General features: G+C 39.0%; 1 protein-coding gene across 7 annotated transcripts in view; it reads left to right on the forward strand.

Annotated features, from left to right (window-relative positions):
• NPAS3 (neuronal PAS domain protein 3) overlaps nucleotides 1-15,606 on the forward strand; it is a 636,093-nt gene that overhangs the window by 165,178 nt on the left and 455,309 nt on the right. The window lies entirely within an intron of this gene.

Consider the following 15,606-nt stretch of genomic DNA (forward strand, 5'->3'; position numbering starts at 1 on the left):
GCAGCTCTACCATCATTCATACTGCAGCTAGCTTTGGTCTGCCTGCACTCGCACCTCTGCTTGCTGCAGAGACAGAGCCCTGGTGGATTATTTGGAGGGTGATGTCTTGTTAATATTTTCTGTAAATGTGAAAATAGTCTTTTTCTAATACTTTTCTAAAGGGAAGAAACCGCATAAGACTGTACTGTGAACTCAAGTACAGTTTCCATGCAGCCTCTAATGTTGGGTGAAGCACAGGAGCCACGTGGATTAATTGAATATGGGTCAAAGAACTGTATCCAAAGAGTCTACCTGTGCTCCTGCTTCTGTCATTTCTGATGCCTGAAAAGCTGTTGCCTCCACGTGTTCTGCTTCAGATGCCAATGTGTGCTCCAGGGAGAAGGACATACTTTGCATCTATGCATATGAAGATGAGAATAATCAATCAGTTTTTCTCCTGCTCAAATAAAAAGTGTTTGGAAGACTGAAGTTTCAGTTCTTTTGCAGATTAATTATTTTGTGTTAACTGTTTTCTGAGGATCCCTGCTTTAAAAAATAATAAAAAAAAAATCAAAGGTAGAATAAGATCCTGTATTTTACGCAGTCCTATGACAATGGAAATAGGATATGGTATAATTCCATAAAATTAGGCTTCCTGTTTTGTTAGAATCCATTTTCCTGAAATAGTTCAGAACCAAAGACCTGCCTTCTCAGTTAAGGGGGAGAAAGCCAAGCCTGGTTGTGATAAAAATGTGAATAGTAAAGAATCTGACCATGTAGTTCTTTATAGTAATAGAGAAATGTATTCTCTAGATCCAAATGTTTAAACTTCAGCAGTTCTCATGCAGATTAGGTAATTGTTTGCCTAACTGCCAGCTGTGAATTCAACTGCTGGTTAACTAGCCAAAAATGCGGATTTGCAGGTGAAGAGAAATACACATTTTAGTAATGGTGGCAACCGCACCGAATTGAGATTTTTAACTTGCTTGAATGTTTTTAAAAAGTCACGCTGCTAAGTATATTGCACACATTTTCTCCTACCTTTTCATATTTCATCAAGCAATACCTTCAAATGCATGCTTTGAGGATCTGTAGAAGTGGATGGTTCTAGAAACTCTTAAAACTCACTTTAAACCTTCCATTTTTTAGATAATAAAATTTTACCTGTGCAGAGCTTATGAAATTTTCAATTGGTGTTAGATATTGCTCTATGACCATTGCTATTAATTTTGTGACCATTTTACTAAATGATCGCTTTGTATTTGAAGAAAAAAGTTGTTATTTTGAAATGAAATAACAGGAATGGAGTGGCTCAGATGTTTGGCTGGACACACTTTAAGCAACCAAACAGTTGCTGGTGTATCCCCTGCTGTGGAATAAGTGTATTTGTTAAAAATATGGGGAAAATAACCCACTAAAATCACAGCCCTTGCTTAATACCTCTATGGTAGCAAAACTGGAAAGGAAATGGAAGACTACTAGAACAAAGGTCGCATAGTTTATTCTATTTAGGGAACAAAAGTAATGATGTAATTTTTTTCTTTTTTCTCTCTCTTGCCAGTGTCGGCTAAGCTACAATGATGCAGGGTGTTGGGGTGAGGGGGAAAAAGGACCCTAGTAAAGGTCTAATGATATTACTGTTCTAACTTTTGAGGCATATCCACAGTTAAATTCTCAAATTTGCGGTTGGGGTGGGATAGTCTTGGTTTGTTTATCTGCAAAGTGCTGATTTGAGGATGTCTATAAAATAATTCAAAGAACATCAATAAAATTTGATCAAAGAGCCATGCTAGAATTCAGGTTGGACTGAATATGGAAACTTTCTTTTTCTTTTTTCTTCTAAGCCTGTTCTTATTTTTTCATTCAAGTAATGAGAAATTGAGCTGTAAAAGACTCCAAATTCTTTCAATTTTTGTCTTAGTCTCTAGTCTTTCACGTTTATTAAGTCTTCTTTTGCCATTTTACATTATCTTCAATTAAGTAACATTTTCAGTACAATGTATTTTGAATATTCTGTATGTTCTCAGTTTTTCAAGAAATAAGCTTATACGTTGTGACACATAAAACAAAAGCAGAAAGACACAAGAATGCAGCTGTTTATTACTAGCTGATGAAGAATTAAATAACTTTTCTGGACCATCTGCAAAGCTTACTCGTATGGCCTCTGTTTTTTACTGTCATAAAATGTAGCTTTTGAATTAGTGGCGAACTGGAGCTCTGAAATTATCACTACTAATCACGTATTGTGAAAGAATGGAAAATATACTATTCACAGAATCACTAACTATTGCTTGATTTGATAGTTACTGTATTCACTTTCTCTGACAGTGGCATATTCTAACATGTCTTATTTCTTGCCTTAATTCTTCTTAATTTAAAGTGTTAGTAGTGAGGGAAGGGTATGCCCCTAATCCAAGGTTAGGAGGTGAGAAGGATTAATCTAAATGGGGTCACAAGGTTTTCACCTCTGCCTTCACAAGGGTCTTACAGCAGACAGCCCTTCAGGGGGTAGGGGAGAGTCACACCAATCGGGGAACCTTTGGAAGGAGAGAAGCAAGTTGGAGCAGGGATGTTTTTGTTCTGAATGTTACTGTTCTCTAGATGAGAAACAAATTATAGGGAGCCATGGTTAAATTTTACATCTGTGTGGGATAGTGGTAAAGGGGCAGAAACATCTGTCTGATTATGCAGCAGCTCAGCTGCAAAGGTCAGTTCTCAGGATTGTGGGAGAATCAATTCATCTGTGAAACAAGTAGGAGGGAGTGAAGGATGTGGGGGATACCTCTGCTGGTGCTCCCCCAATTTGGTATTGTTTAGGAACTTGCTGAGGATGCACTTCAGCCTATCATCCATGTCATTAAAGAAGACGTTAATTGGTACTGGTTTCAATATTCATCTCTGAGGGACACCAATAGTAAATTAGTTGTCAGCTGGACTTTGTACCACTCATCACAGCCTTTGGAGTCTGATAGGTGAGGCAATTTTCCACTCACCTTATTGTGCACTTACCCAGTCTATATCTCACTGGTTTGGCTAGAAGGACCTACTGAGACACTACGTTAAATATGTTTGTGAGGTCAAGGTAAACAACATCATTGTTCTCCCTGTAGCCATCTTAATCATCTTGTAACAGGCAGTTGAGCTGGTCAGGCATTACTTGCCCTTGCTAATTCCTGCTTATTGTTCCCAGTCACCTCTAGTCTGTCATGTGCTTAGAAGTAGCTTTGGGAAGGATTTACTCCATAACCTAATCAATGAATACCATGGCTGCGATTGTGAAGCTTCCTCTAACTACAAAGCGAGCTTCATCTGCTTCCTTTTCTTGCTCAGGTGGTCTGTAGCAGATGTCTACCATGGCATTGTTGGCTTGTCCTCTGATTCCATACCAATAAATTCTCAGCTGATTTGCTTCCATTGTCCTCTTTCCTCCCTGTTACCCCTGATCTTCCCTCCCTGCTGTCCCTGAGCATGAAGGCCTGGAGCGCACCAGAGTGCTCAAACCAGGCAGCAGTCAAATGGAGCAAGGGCGTGGAGGGCAAAAAGGGGAGACATGCCATTGATGAGGGGGAGAGGCATGTCTTTTCTGAGATCTCCCAACTTGCCTTCCCTCCCACCTGACCTTAGTCACCACCCTTTGCTGCCAAAGATAGTCAAGCCCCTCCCATGAGATTTGCTCTCCCTTTACCCTGTCTGAAGGCCTTAATCAAAAGGCCAGATATTCTCCCTCATTATTCAAAGACCAGGTGAGTATTTGAGAGCTGAAAAGTGGGGCATATCGGCAAAAATACCCAAATGTATGTACCTCAAGCTTTATAGGAACCCAAAACAGGAGGGAGCAGAACCAAATCTCTATGTATGGTCAAGTGTGCATAGCACTCTTCACAAAATGTAGATGCTGCCTTTGAACACAGTACCTCTGGGAGCAATGCACTGCCCCACCCAGACTGAAGACTGCAGGTCACAGCAGAGCTCACAGCAGAGGGGGAGGCGAATGGAGAGGGTGGGATCCATTCCAGGGAGCTGAAATCAGCCGAGAGAGTTAGCCAGTGCTCTTGGAACGGCACTCTGAGCGCAGCCAGCTACGCTGACAATAAGCGTTTGTAAAGAGGAATACATCTTGCACAGAACACGTTTGTTTTGAAGGAAAGGGAGTAAAAGGCACTGAAAGGAGGATAGTGCAGAATATTACTTGTCCGCTGAGTGAACTTGTGTCTCCTGAGGGCTGAAGTACTCAGTGATCCATAGAAAGGGATTCTCCTATTACGTGTGAGGGCTGCTAAACATATAGAAGAGCAGCTTGCCAACAGCCTGATACATAACTCCGATAGAGGGAGCGGTTCTATGTATGTAGCTAGAAAGCCAAATAGTAGAGGTGAATTACACCTTTCTTTCAAGCAGCAGTCATAAGAACTGTGACTTTTTCTGCTTGCATCTTCAGTATCTGGGTTGGGGTGATTAAAATAAGATCTTTGCCTTTGTTTGTCAACAAAAGACACCACTGACTGCTCCCCCCCCCCCAAAAAAAAAAAAAAAACACACATGGTACAAAGATCTGATGAGGCTGAGATTCTCTGATAAGGTATTTCTAGTCAGAGATAATTCGAGACTGGAAAAGAGAATTTCTGATTTCAGTGAAAGGTTGAGTAGAGGAGGGAAAGGGGTCCGGAACAATCTCTATATTTAGGACTTTAATTTGTATATTTACTTGTAAACTAAACTTTTGAAATACTCTTGATTGTTCCATGCTTTAAGAAAGAAGTCTTTGTGCATTTCTGTAAATGCTTCACTTAGAGGTGTGCATGTTTAGAAGAAACTGAGTATTACAGGGAACCAGATGTTGTGACGATCCCCAGCTGGGTTTTTGGCATCTAATGACTACAGTCACCTGGTAGCAGCTACAGCAGAACACGCTGTGCTCACCTCTGAAAATGGGACAAGCTCTGCACAGGGGAGTTGTGGTTAAGCTTTTATCATTTGTGGTTAAGTTGTACTTAAGTTGCACAGAGATGGATTCCAACATAACTCTGACAGCACCAAGAATAGCATGTTTGAAGTTAACGGAGTTACTAAACTGTGAAGAAGTATGAGAGATCAGAACTGGACCCGCTGTTATAAAACTGTTAAATAGCATTGACTAAAATATTGTTAAATATTAAAATTAGCTCTGTTATTTTCTCACACGAAGTGAAAAATCAACTTGAATGCATGGATTAAAGTAGTGCTTTTATTAATTTAAGTCACCACAGTTGTCCAAGGAGGTCACAGAGTCACAAAACATGATAAAAAGCTGGCTTGACTATCAAGACCTCTGATGGCTAAAGGACATGTAAACTGTTCATAAGGCCAGACATATCCCAGTTGGCTACACATCTGAACAGCCTCATGTGAAAATGTTAGTCCAGGTAACATTCAGCTGGTTTTAACCAGGATTTGGCATTAGTCAAACTTTAGTTTAATTCGAAGACTTTGCTGCATATTTTAAGAAAGAAAAGTAAAGCATTCAAATGAGAAAAGTTAGACTAGCATGGTACAAAAAAAGCTTCCACAACGACAAACTGTTTCTGAACATGGAAAGCAGAAGTAATTAATAAGTGAGTTTTGCTGTATTTGGTACTAACCACTATGAAGGGAAGGAAATCAAGTGAACGGAAGCCCTGAGGAACCTGGCACAGATCTGTTCTAAGATCCTATTAGAATGCAATTCAGGAAGTTGGCTGATGTTGTATTTGCCGTGCTTATCACTGACATGCTGTGTATTATTTATTTCTATCAGCTACTGAATAGAGATATGGAAACATATGCTGTTGATTATATCGAAATCTATTTGCTTCTGTGTCTGTGGTTTCAGTATATGGTTCAGACCATATACTGAAACAAACCACTGCCCTAGCTTGACCTTAGGGTTACTGATGGAGCCGAGGGACAATTACAGCTATTGACTGGCTGTGCTTATTAATGTTTAGCACTTTTCATACTTCTAAGTAAGCATTTCTAAAGGAATGGTAATTTCTGGCCAGATTCCAAGTGGGCAGTTTTGTTCTGGCAACCCTTATTGTTCTAACAGCTTCAGCTGACTATGTAGTCTTGCTCCTGTCATCACCTTTCTTTCATGAATATGTTAAGCTGGTAGTGCTTAGAGAGTTCTCACTCATTCTGTGCCACCCCTGCTTATATGGGCATTTATACATCCATGTGGTAAACTGGATTAAGGAACCTGTAAACTAACCCAGTTAAAATCACTTACTAATTTTAACCTTACCTGTTCCCGAGGCAGGTGATGGTGCAGGGTGGGAATACAGTACCAGTGTTGAGAGGAAAGTGATTTTTTTCATCTGTAATGCTAGTCTATGCCAGTTTAATGTGTTTGTGTAGCTAGGATCTTGTTATTTATTCCTGTACACAGCTCCCAAATAGAACATATTTTCAGTAGTATATGAAATGATACCTATATTCACTGGTGTCCAGCTGTTTCAAATGAAGGGCTAAACATATTTCAGACAAGTCAAGGGCATGCAGTCTGTGCTTTCAAATGTTCTTACATCTGTTCTGTTTGCTTTGCACAGCTCTTTTTGCTTTTGTTCTTTTCCAGGAGGAAAAAAAAAAAGATATGTCCACCTCCTTTCCTCCTCCCCCCCCCCCCCCCAAAGTGTTGTGAGGATTTGCTAGCTAGTACAGGTAGAGCTAGCTTCTACACCTCGTCCCTAATGTATGTGTGCACCCTGGAGTCTGAGACTGGGAGTTCACTATGCACTAGCAATTCCCAGTTGGCCTATAGTGATGTGGGTACTGAGGCTAACCCGTCATCTGTCTTCAGTCTCCAATAGGAAAGCTGAATGCACTTTCTTTTCTTACTGTCCTTTTCTCCCTCCCCCCCTTCTCTTTCCTTTGACTATTTTATCTATGCTGGGGAAAGGAGAACATCCTTCAGGAAATGCTCTGTAAGACCAGGTCAGCTCAGATTTCCTCAGACCTACTGAGAGACAAGCTGAACAGCAAATGTTTTGTGTGTCATGATATGGTACGATATGCTGTGATGTGGGCTCAGTTCGAGAGCAGATAAGCAGTCATAGCAAAGAAAGGAAAACAGCTTTTTGGAACATACCCAGCTCATACAAGCATTGCTCCAGCAGCTGCAGTAAAAGCAATGGGAGGCAGCATCCCATAGCAATGAGGCTGATTCAAGTACTTAGGTTTTAAAAGTATGTGGTGCAGGGCTTACATCTTCAATATCAAGTGTGCACTTTCTTTATAGATAAGTTTTCAGGACTGCAGTTTAGGTACAACGGAGCTCAGTGTCACCTAACCCACAGGCTGGTCTTGCCTGCATAGACCCAAACCATAAATTCTGATTTATTCAAGAGATCTCTGTATAATCTCATTAAAATGAATTGATTACTTTTATGAACAGACTCTGAAGGTTTGGGATCTGTATTTGAAAATGTATCACATAAGCTATATCTCAGAACAGTTTTTCTAGCACACTAATATTGTAAGGGTGTGGGTTAAGTTAGTGTTTTGCTCTTGATTATACTAGAAATTAGTGGTAGGACTAAAATTAGAAACTCAGATCACTGACAATCAGCCTCTGATATCATCATTATTTATATAATCTAAATCTATAACCATGCTCACTGTGCCGCAAAAGTATCTGCCAAAACATATAATACAGATCTTATCATCTTTGCAAAAGGATGAAAGAGTACTAGTAGCTCATGTTTTATACTCAGAGGCTGATATTAACTACTCAAACAAGAACCTCGTTCCAATATTACAAGATAGAGTGCAGATCCAAGGGCAAAATTTGGCTCTAAAGAACTGAATAGAAATTATTCTTAGAAAGGCTTCAATTATCTCCACAGTAAAACTACTAGAATCCTCATTTTCGTCACTAGAGACACTTGATGAGAGTAGCAGATGGCCACACAAAGCATCCATGCTATTTTATTTGAGATTTTAATGTAAACTGAACTCATAAAATATTTTAAATAAGACTTTTAAAATTGGCACAAGAATTCTTAGATTTTGAAGGCTGTCAGTCTAAACAAATCTTGAAGTAACTTGAAAAATCAAACTTCTGCCCTGATTTAACTTGTTCTGTTATTGTCAAACAGTCGTTACTTTTTACTGTCCGAATGTCCTCCTAATGTTTATTCTTCTTGCAAATCAGGCTAATACCTTCTTTTCTACTGGCCATTAATAGAAGACTCTAAAGCAGTTAACTGTTTTTGGCATTTCAGTTGAAAACTAGTTAGTAGAATAAGTTTCTTCTGCTCGGCCAGAATTATAGCGCCAGCTTTGGTCTATTTGTGGCTGTCACTTTTCAGGGATGCTGGAGGCAATTATGAGACTCCTATTCTCTGATTTCTCTACAGGAGACAGCCACAAACTGGAGGATTGGTACACGTGGGTGTATCTTCAGTAGCCCCTGCCATAGGTCATATGAGCACAATAGTCAAGATCCCATTTTGTCATGTCAGTAGTATCTGTCAGCAGGCTAGCAGTGTGGGAATTAGCATTTGCACTTATTAAAGCTATAGTAAACCCTGTTGCTCAGTGAAGTCCTTAAGTGCCTGGAAGGCATTAAGCATCACACAGATACATCGACTCCTCCTGCATTATGGGGAATACTTCAGCTGGTTTTTCTCCCTTACTCTTAGAAGCATGATTTTTCCTATCGTGTTTTTGAAGTAGGTATTCCTTGGAATACAAATAATAGCTGTATAAGTTGAAATCACAGCAACTGCTGTTGTCAACAGTCATAATTTAATTATAAAGACTGACTCTGTGTATCTCTTCATCCATAAATAGACATGAAAAGATACGTGCGTTACCTTACACTCGGTATACAAAGGAGTTTAGAAAAGAAGTGCAAGCCTGAAAATTCTGATGTTAAGAGAGTACTAAAGAGGCAAATTCTCTCTGTAAAAAACAAAGTGTCTCGTAAAGGTTAATTCCACAGAAGTTTATTAAAGTTAAATTTAATGTGTTTTATCTTTCTGAGGTTTTGTTCTCCATTCAGTTTTTCCAGACATTTAGTCATATTGTTGAGATGAGCACATATCCCAGTCAAACAGTTGTGGGATTATTAGTACGTGATTCCCACTTGACAGCAAAAGGTTGGAGATTTAATTTGTTCAGCTGCTGTGAGCTTGCAGAAACAACGGTGTACCAAAAGAAGGATTCCACAATTTTCTCTCATTTTGTTTTTCAAATATTTACTCTTATAAAATCACTTAACACTAAGGGTCCATGTTGTCCCTCGAAATCAATGGAGTTGAGCAGGCACATCTGGTAACAGAATTACACTCTACTTATATATTTTTTCCTTCTGCTCTTAAATCTTCAGTGGCAGGAGTTACCAGGACTAGCATTTAAGAAAAACAAAACCCCTGTCATATTTGAATTCAAAATATAGCGTTTTGACTTCGATGGCTTTTCATACTACAGTATTATAGGTGCTTACCTGTGTTCTTTGTAGTAATAGCAACAACTTTAACTGATGCTAGATTATGTATTTATATCAGGGATCAGGCTACAAATTCATTCTTTTCCAGAGAGGCAGAAAGATCATGTAAAACCGGTGACCACATGTTGACAGGCTGCATGATTTAACAAAACCAGAGGCAATCATTTCAAAGAAAAATGTTTTATTTTCTGCCAGCAGAGTATAATGGAGAGAAATTGGCTGGTATTATTTTTTAAAATTGCTCAAATCACTGTAGTTAGTATAAAATTGTCTCTGGAACTGTTTCCTGTAAGTTAACCAGACGTATGATTGTATCCTTTCTATTTTGAATACTGAAGCTCACATTTCATCTGTCTTGTGTAGAGCCCGTCAGGTATAATAGCTCTTTGTGATGGCTCCTTCGTTTCCTCTTTCTTTCTATAGCTAAACCCCCACCCACAAACCTAATACAATTGCTGGGTTTAAGCATCATTCGGTAGCTGTTACTAGCAGTCTAGCAGCCATTGCACTTCTTTCCCCTTCTGATGAGCTTGTAGATGTATCAACAGGTAAGTTCCAAGATTAACACGCAGTGCTTACAGGTGTGTATTGGTTTTATTTCCTCCTGACTCCAAAGTACTTCTGGTTTACCTGACTGAGGTGATCTCGGTGATGACAGATTTTAATTAGAATAAGGTGGCATTTTTGCAGACAACTTCCAGGGAACTTTTTCACTAGAAGCAGGATTGTGCCAGCACTGTGTAGCTTTGAAAATCCCACCTTAATAATTGTTCTATGTGTTTTGAACATCTGAGTGAATAATGGCTTTTGGGGATTATCTCAAGAATACACTGTTAAAACTGTGGCCATAGGAATATTTTATGACAGAGGCTCACTTAGTGTGTGTGACTGGATATACTGAAAATCCAGTACCTGAACAATGTTTTAAAATGGAGAATGTGAACAACGCCACTACCAATGTTTTTGAGGCCTGGGCATACTGTTCATGTTGAATAACAGTGCTGGTTTAATAGCTAACACCAATCTGAAAGGTTTTCTGCAGCCTTTGAGGAATAATAATATTCTGCTACTAGCCCATCGGTGACAAATTTGCTGTTTGCCATCAGTGATTCACACTGGTGCTCTTAAATACTCACCATCCCTGTTCACCTTCACAGGTCAGCCTCACAGGGCTGTAGCGGTCAGAGCACTAGGGAAGATAGCCAAAAGGTTAGGAGGAGCAATGCTGGTCCAAATCAGACGAGTTTAAAAATGGAATAATTTTAAAGCATCATGCTGTGGCTGAATAGAGAAGCAATAAAGTTATCTTCATTTTTATTTCTTTATTCATTATTACTATTTACTTATTACTGTGATGATGATTGATGGAACTGTTCTGAACAGGTGACAGTCTGGTCAATCTAAGTGGTTCTTGCTGGGAAACATGGGAGCCTTTCTTTCTCTGAGGAATTTCAGGTCGTTTGGAAAACAGAAAAAAAATTAATCTAAGTGAAAATGCATATCTTGTGCTAAGGGAAATTCAGAAACTTTTACAGAATGTCTCTGCTTGTTTCTGAATTCTGCCATTTGAACCTGATTCTGCCATTTTACGCCAAAAATTTTGAGGTGGTGTAAAAGAAACTCTTGCCTGATTGTCTGCAGAGCAAGTGATTACTTTACCCCTCAGAAATAAAATGAAGAAGTGATTGCAGAGAATCAGTCCAGATTAGACTGAGATAATTCTACATGCCTAGGAGAAAATGTGTTGGTTTCTGGCATTAATGAGTCAATGTTTTTCTCTGATTTTACATGCTCTGTAGCCTGTGGAACTTATCAGATCTGTTTCCTTTTCTGAAACTGAAATACCATCACTGGCCAGGAATAACACACAGGGAAAACCACACAACTAATGTTGTAGTTCAGTTATATCTCAGTGCCTCTTTCTTCTGTGAACCCCAGATTGGAGGACTTCAGTTTTCTTACGACTAGCAGAGCACTGTAGCCTAGTGTGATGCTGTTTCAGATACAGACTAAAATAATGTTTAAATGTATCAACTGAAATACTGAACATAGAAAATGATGTTACCTACTGATAATTACTACTGGGATTTGTGTTGAAATTTTTTTAGTTGTTTTTATGTTGGAAAAAAGAGAGTGTTAGAGTGAAGAGTGGAAAACATATGATGGAGTTTGTTTAGTCAATTGAGTATCTTGTCAAAGGGAAGGTTAAAAGGGCAACTTGATCATGGCCTGTGATTACCCAGACGGCAAGAAGATAGCATATATTTTGAGTTTCTTTTGTTTAGTGGACAAAGGAATTGCAACATTCAGTGACTGAAAGCTGAATTCAGCAAAGCTGAAACTGGAAATAAAACATAAAATGTTAATGGTGAGGCTAATTTAATCATTGCAGCTGCTTAGCAATAGAAATTCTTTACTTCTTGGAGTTTCCAGTTTAGGATTGATACTTTTTCAAAAGAAACCAGAATTACTGGATAACGTTATATGGCCTGCCTCATGATGAAGACAATTCCTAGATAATCATCACATTCTCTCTGATCTAGACCTGTGAGACTTTGCAGAGGAGGTGCTTTGCCTGCTGAGTAATTAAGAGGCCACTTGAGGCAAGGAGCTTTTCAGAAGCGGACCTTACCTCTGGATCTTGCTTTCTCTTATGTTTTGCTGTCACTCATGTTTCTTGAGCTCTGTGGCTGGTTGGCCCTTTCTGAGGAAGTGTTTTTGCAAGGAGCTTTACTCCTGGGTGGAGATGCAGCCTGGGCAGCTGTTGGGAAGTATTTCAGAGCACTGATCGTTTTAATGCCTTTGATGCATGCAGTCTGACAGATTTAGGCTATTGCTATTCTTGCTTGTAGGTGAATATTAGTGAAGAAGGTAAGCATTACTTAGGACATGAGATTTATGTCTCAGCTGTTAAAGCTCTGAGGCTTTTGGTTAAGTGTTGCTTTTTACAGTTTTAGGATTGTAATTGATGATGCGTTTGTTTTAAGGAAAGGTTTAGGCATATCACTACTTTCGTCATAAAATGCTTGTAGCACCAGGTCTACTCTGACTAATTAAACTGGTTTCTGAGGAGAATTGGTTTTGACTGTGCCATATCTGAAAACTTTATTTAGAAATTAGATCTTGGGTCTGCCGAAAGTGCCTGAAAACTGAAATACGTAGGGGCATACCTCCAGCACTGCAATTACCACTGTGTGAGGCAGCTCATGGTCTGGGTTGAGTGCATAACCTCTGACAGTAAACTCTTGGCATTTTGGGAAGCGCATAAGCCCAATAACATATGTGGCTAGTACTGATATCTGTGAAGGGAATGAGGAGGAAGCTCTTCCTTCTCCAGTCAGTGTGGGTTTTATCCCACTGTATCAAAACGGCTGAAAATAGAACAGTATCGAGTCTTTTTCATATGACCTGTAAGTCTTTGTGTTACGCCCTTAAAATCCATGCAGTCATATAACTAAAAAATGGTTCAATGAATTTTTATCTATCTGTATATAAAATTTCATTTTGGGGACCAGCTTAGAACCAACATGAAAAATTTCCACTGAGGTTATTTCGTAAAGAAGGTTGTAACAGAGTGAAAGTAGAAAGCATTTTCATCAACTTATTATACTTATGCAGTGCTACTATAATGCACGGACACACGATGATGCAGGCAGTGTTGTTTTTTTTAATAAAATGTTAAATATAAAATCGATTGCTTTGGGGACTAAGTGTTTTAACCCTTAGTTTTTCTTGTATTTGTTCATTTATTATGAATGGAGTGAAAGATGGAATGGAAAAAAGGGGCTAATATGGATCTTTTGTGGGTTTTTTAGGTTTCTGGGGCTCATTAATCTTTTTCATACCATCTGAAAAGGTTATTTTAAGGGCATGAACATTATTTAGTTTGAATCTGCAAATGCACTTTGTTTTTAAACTACCTTTTTATGACTAATAAAACCAGGAAGTTTGTAATTAATGCTGAGGGGAGACTTGTGGAGCACTGTGCATGGTAACATGTTGCTTCGTGAGGCTTTTTTTACTAACCTGTGAACTGTGATGCTAGTTGTTTGCCAGTGGAAATACATACATATGACATTCTGCTTAAAGTTTGGGGAAAGGTTCTCTCTTGCTAAACTAATTGTAAGATTCTGCAGTATTTGTCAGATCTTTCATGTTCCTTTGGAAGCGAGGAGATCTAAGTATAGCTTAATTCCCCTAAGAAACAGGTAGGAGGTAGAAAGCCAACCTTGGAAAATGCATGTTAGTACCAATTTGTGGATGAATGATGAGGTTTTGTGTGTATCGGTTTGGGTTAGGCTTTTTTGTTAAGTCATTGCTTTGTGTCCAAACCTTTGTGCTTGTCTGGTTTTCTTGCTTAAAACTTCATGCACTGCTGTAACACTACCAGTGGTATCTAAGCCATTACTTTAGCTTTGATAAAACAGATGGCCTAAAAATTGCCCATTTTTTTCTGTTTGATGAATTACTGTCTTCTGGCCAGACTTTTTTTTTCCTCCTCTTCTTCTGCCCTTCACCTGTTTGTGTGAAAATTACAGAGTTGCAGCTTGTCCGGAGGGTTAAATAGAAAGTAATCATAGTCCCTCTGAAAGGGAAGTCAGTGGAGATTGTAGCCTGTCCTGGAATATGTAAGCAGTAATAAAAGTTATTTCACTGGTGGTACATATGACAGAGACCCCTGCTTGTGAACACCTAACTCTCTTATGCTCTACTGAAATTAATTTACAGTAACCTGTTCAGAGTTCAGGCCAGGGGGCTAAAAGTGAAAGGCCTTCCAGCTCATTCATACTCTACTGAGGCAGTAGTTCAACAGCTAACGTGGCACCTGGAGAGTGGAGCTTGTGCTTCTGGAAAAATGAGCTTCAATAAATCCCTCAGTGAGTTTCTGCAGAGCTGCACAGGCAGCAGGGTCTTCCTAAGACTGCAAAAGAAAAATTTTGCATGCACTGCTAGGTTTTGAGAATACACCAGATGTACCTACACCACCAGCACTTTTTTTTTTTTTTTTTGAGTGTGCAGGAGGTATTTTTTAAACTAGATACCTTGAGTATCAATGATACAGTACAGGTTTTATCACAGGCAGCAAAAACCATGCAGGGCTTAGGGCTGATATTGGTCATGCAGCTCATTGTCTGTCCTGTGGAAGTTATACTGTTGACAGTTTTAAGATAGCTCAGTTGTGTCTCTGTAAACAGCAGTAGCTCCTTTGGATTGCAGTGCCAATGCATCCTATATCCCTCCAACGCTTCTCCACAAAAGGTCTTGTCAAGTCTGCCATTGGTAGAGTTTGAAACTGCCACTTGTGTGTGTTCAGCATAGACCCATCAGTGTAAGCATAACTTTTAGATGGGAAGGAGAGCATTATGAGATGATGAGGATGATAATTGTAAGAGCAGGTAGGGAGAGAACGCATGTTATTTTCTTCAGAAAGGGCCTTGGTATTACAGTAATTGAGAACACACCACAAGAGATTATTTATGTGGCAGCCGTGAAAGAGAGAGGTTGGAATTCTTGCCTTTTTTTCCTGGCTTTGGGAACTAAATTGGAGCAGATAGGTACAGAGAGCACAGCCAACTCTAACAAAATCCCTGTTTAGGTAATCTGTAAAGAGCAAACATGAGATGACTGAATGCAACAGTGTGCCTTTTCGCAGGAGTAGAACTTCATGGTATAGAGAAAACTACATAGCGCAGACACAGCTTTTATAAAAAAAAGATTTTTTTTTTTTTAACCTGCACAGCTGTTTATGCCAGAGCTACCACTAGTAAAATAATGTTATGGAAAATAATGGACGTAGCTGATATAAACATTCCAGCAAAAATCTCTGCAATAACTCTGACATAGGTGAGGAAAATAGCAGCTCTTTACCCGTTCTTTGCAATATTAATTCAGAACCAGATCAAAACTCCCTAATCTGAAGTGTTCCTTCTTAAAGACAGTAATCAGAAATTTGGATTCTGTTTCTTCATTTCAGAGTGATTTATTTATGTAGTAATTGCTACTTAGCTCAAAATGTAAAGCTCATATTTAATCTGCAGTATGCTATATAGCATATTTAATATAGCATATGAGATAGCTTTATTTTAGGTTCTCCAAATATGCTATATGGCTTTGCAATTTAGAGTAGTACATTTACTTCAAGCAGGTAGATGTGGCATGCA

This window comes from Opisthocomus hoazin, chromosome 7 (assembly GCF_030867145.1).
Source record: "Opisthocomus hoazin isolate bOpiHoa1 chromosome 7, bOpiHoa1.hap1, whole genome shotgun sequence".
Taxonomy (NCBI): domain Eukaryota; kingdom Metazoa; phylum Chordata; class Aves; order Opisthocomiformes; family Opisthocomidae; genus Opisthocomus; species Opisthocomus hoazin.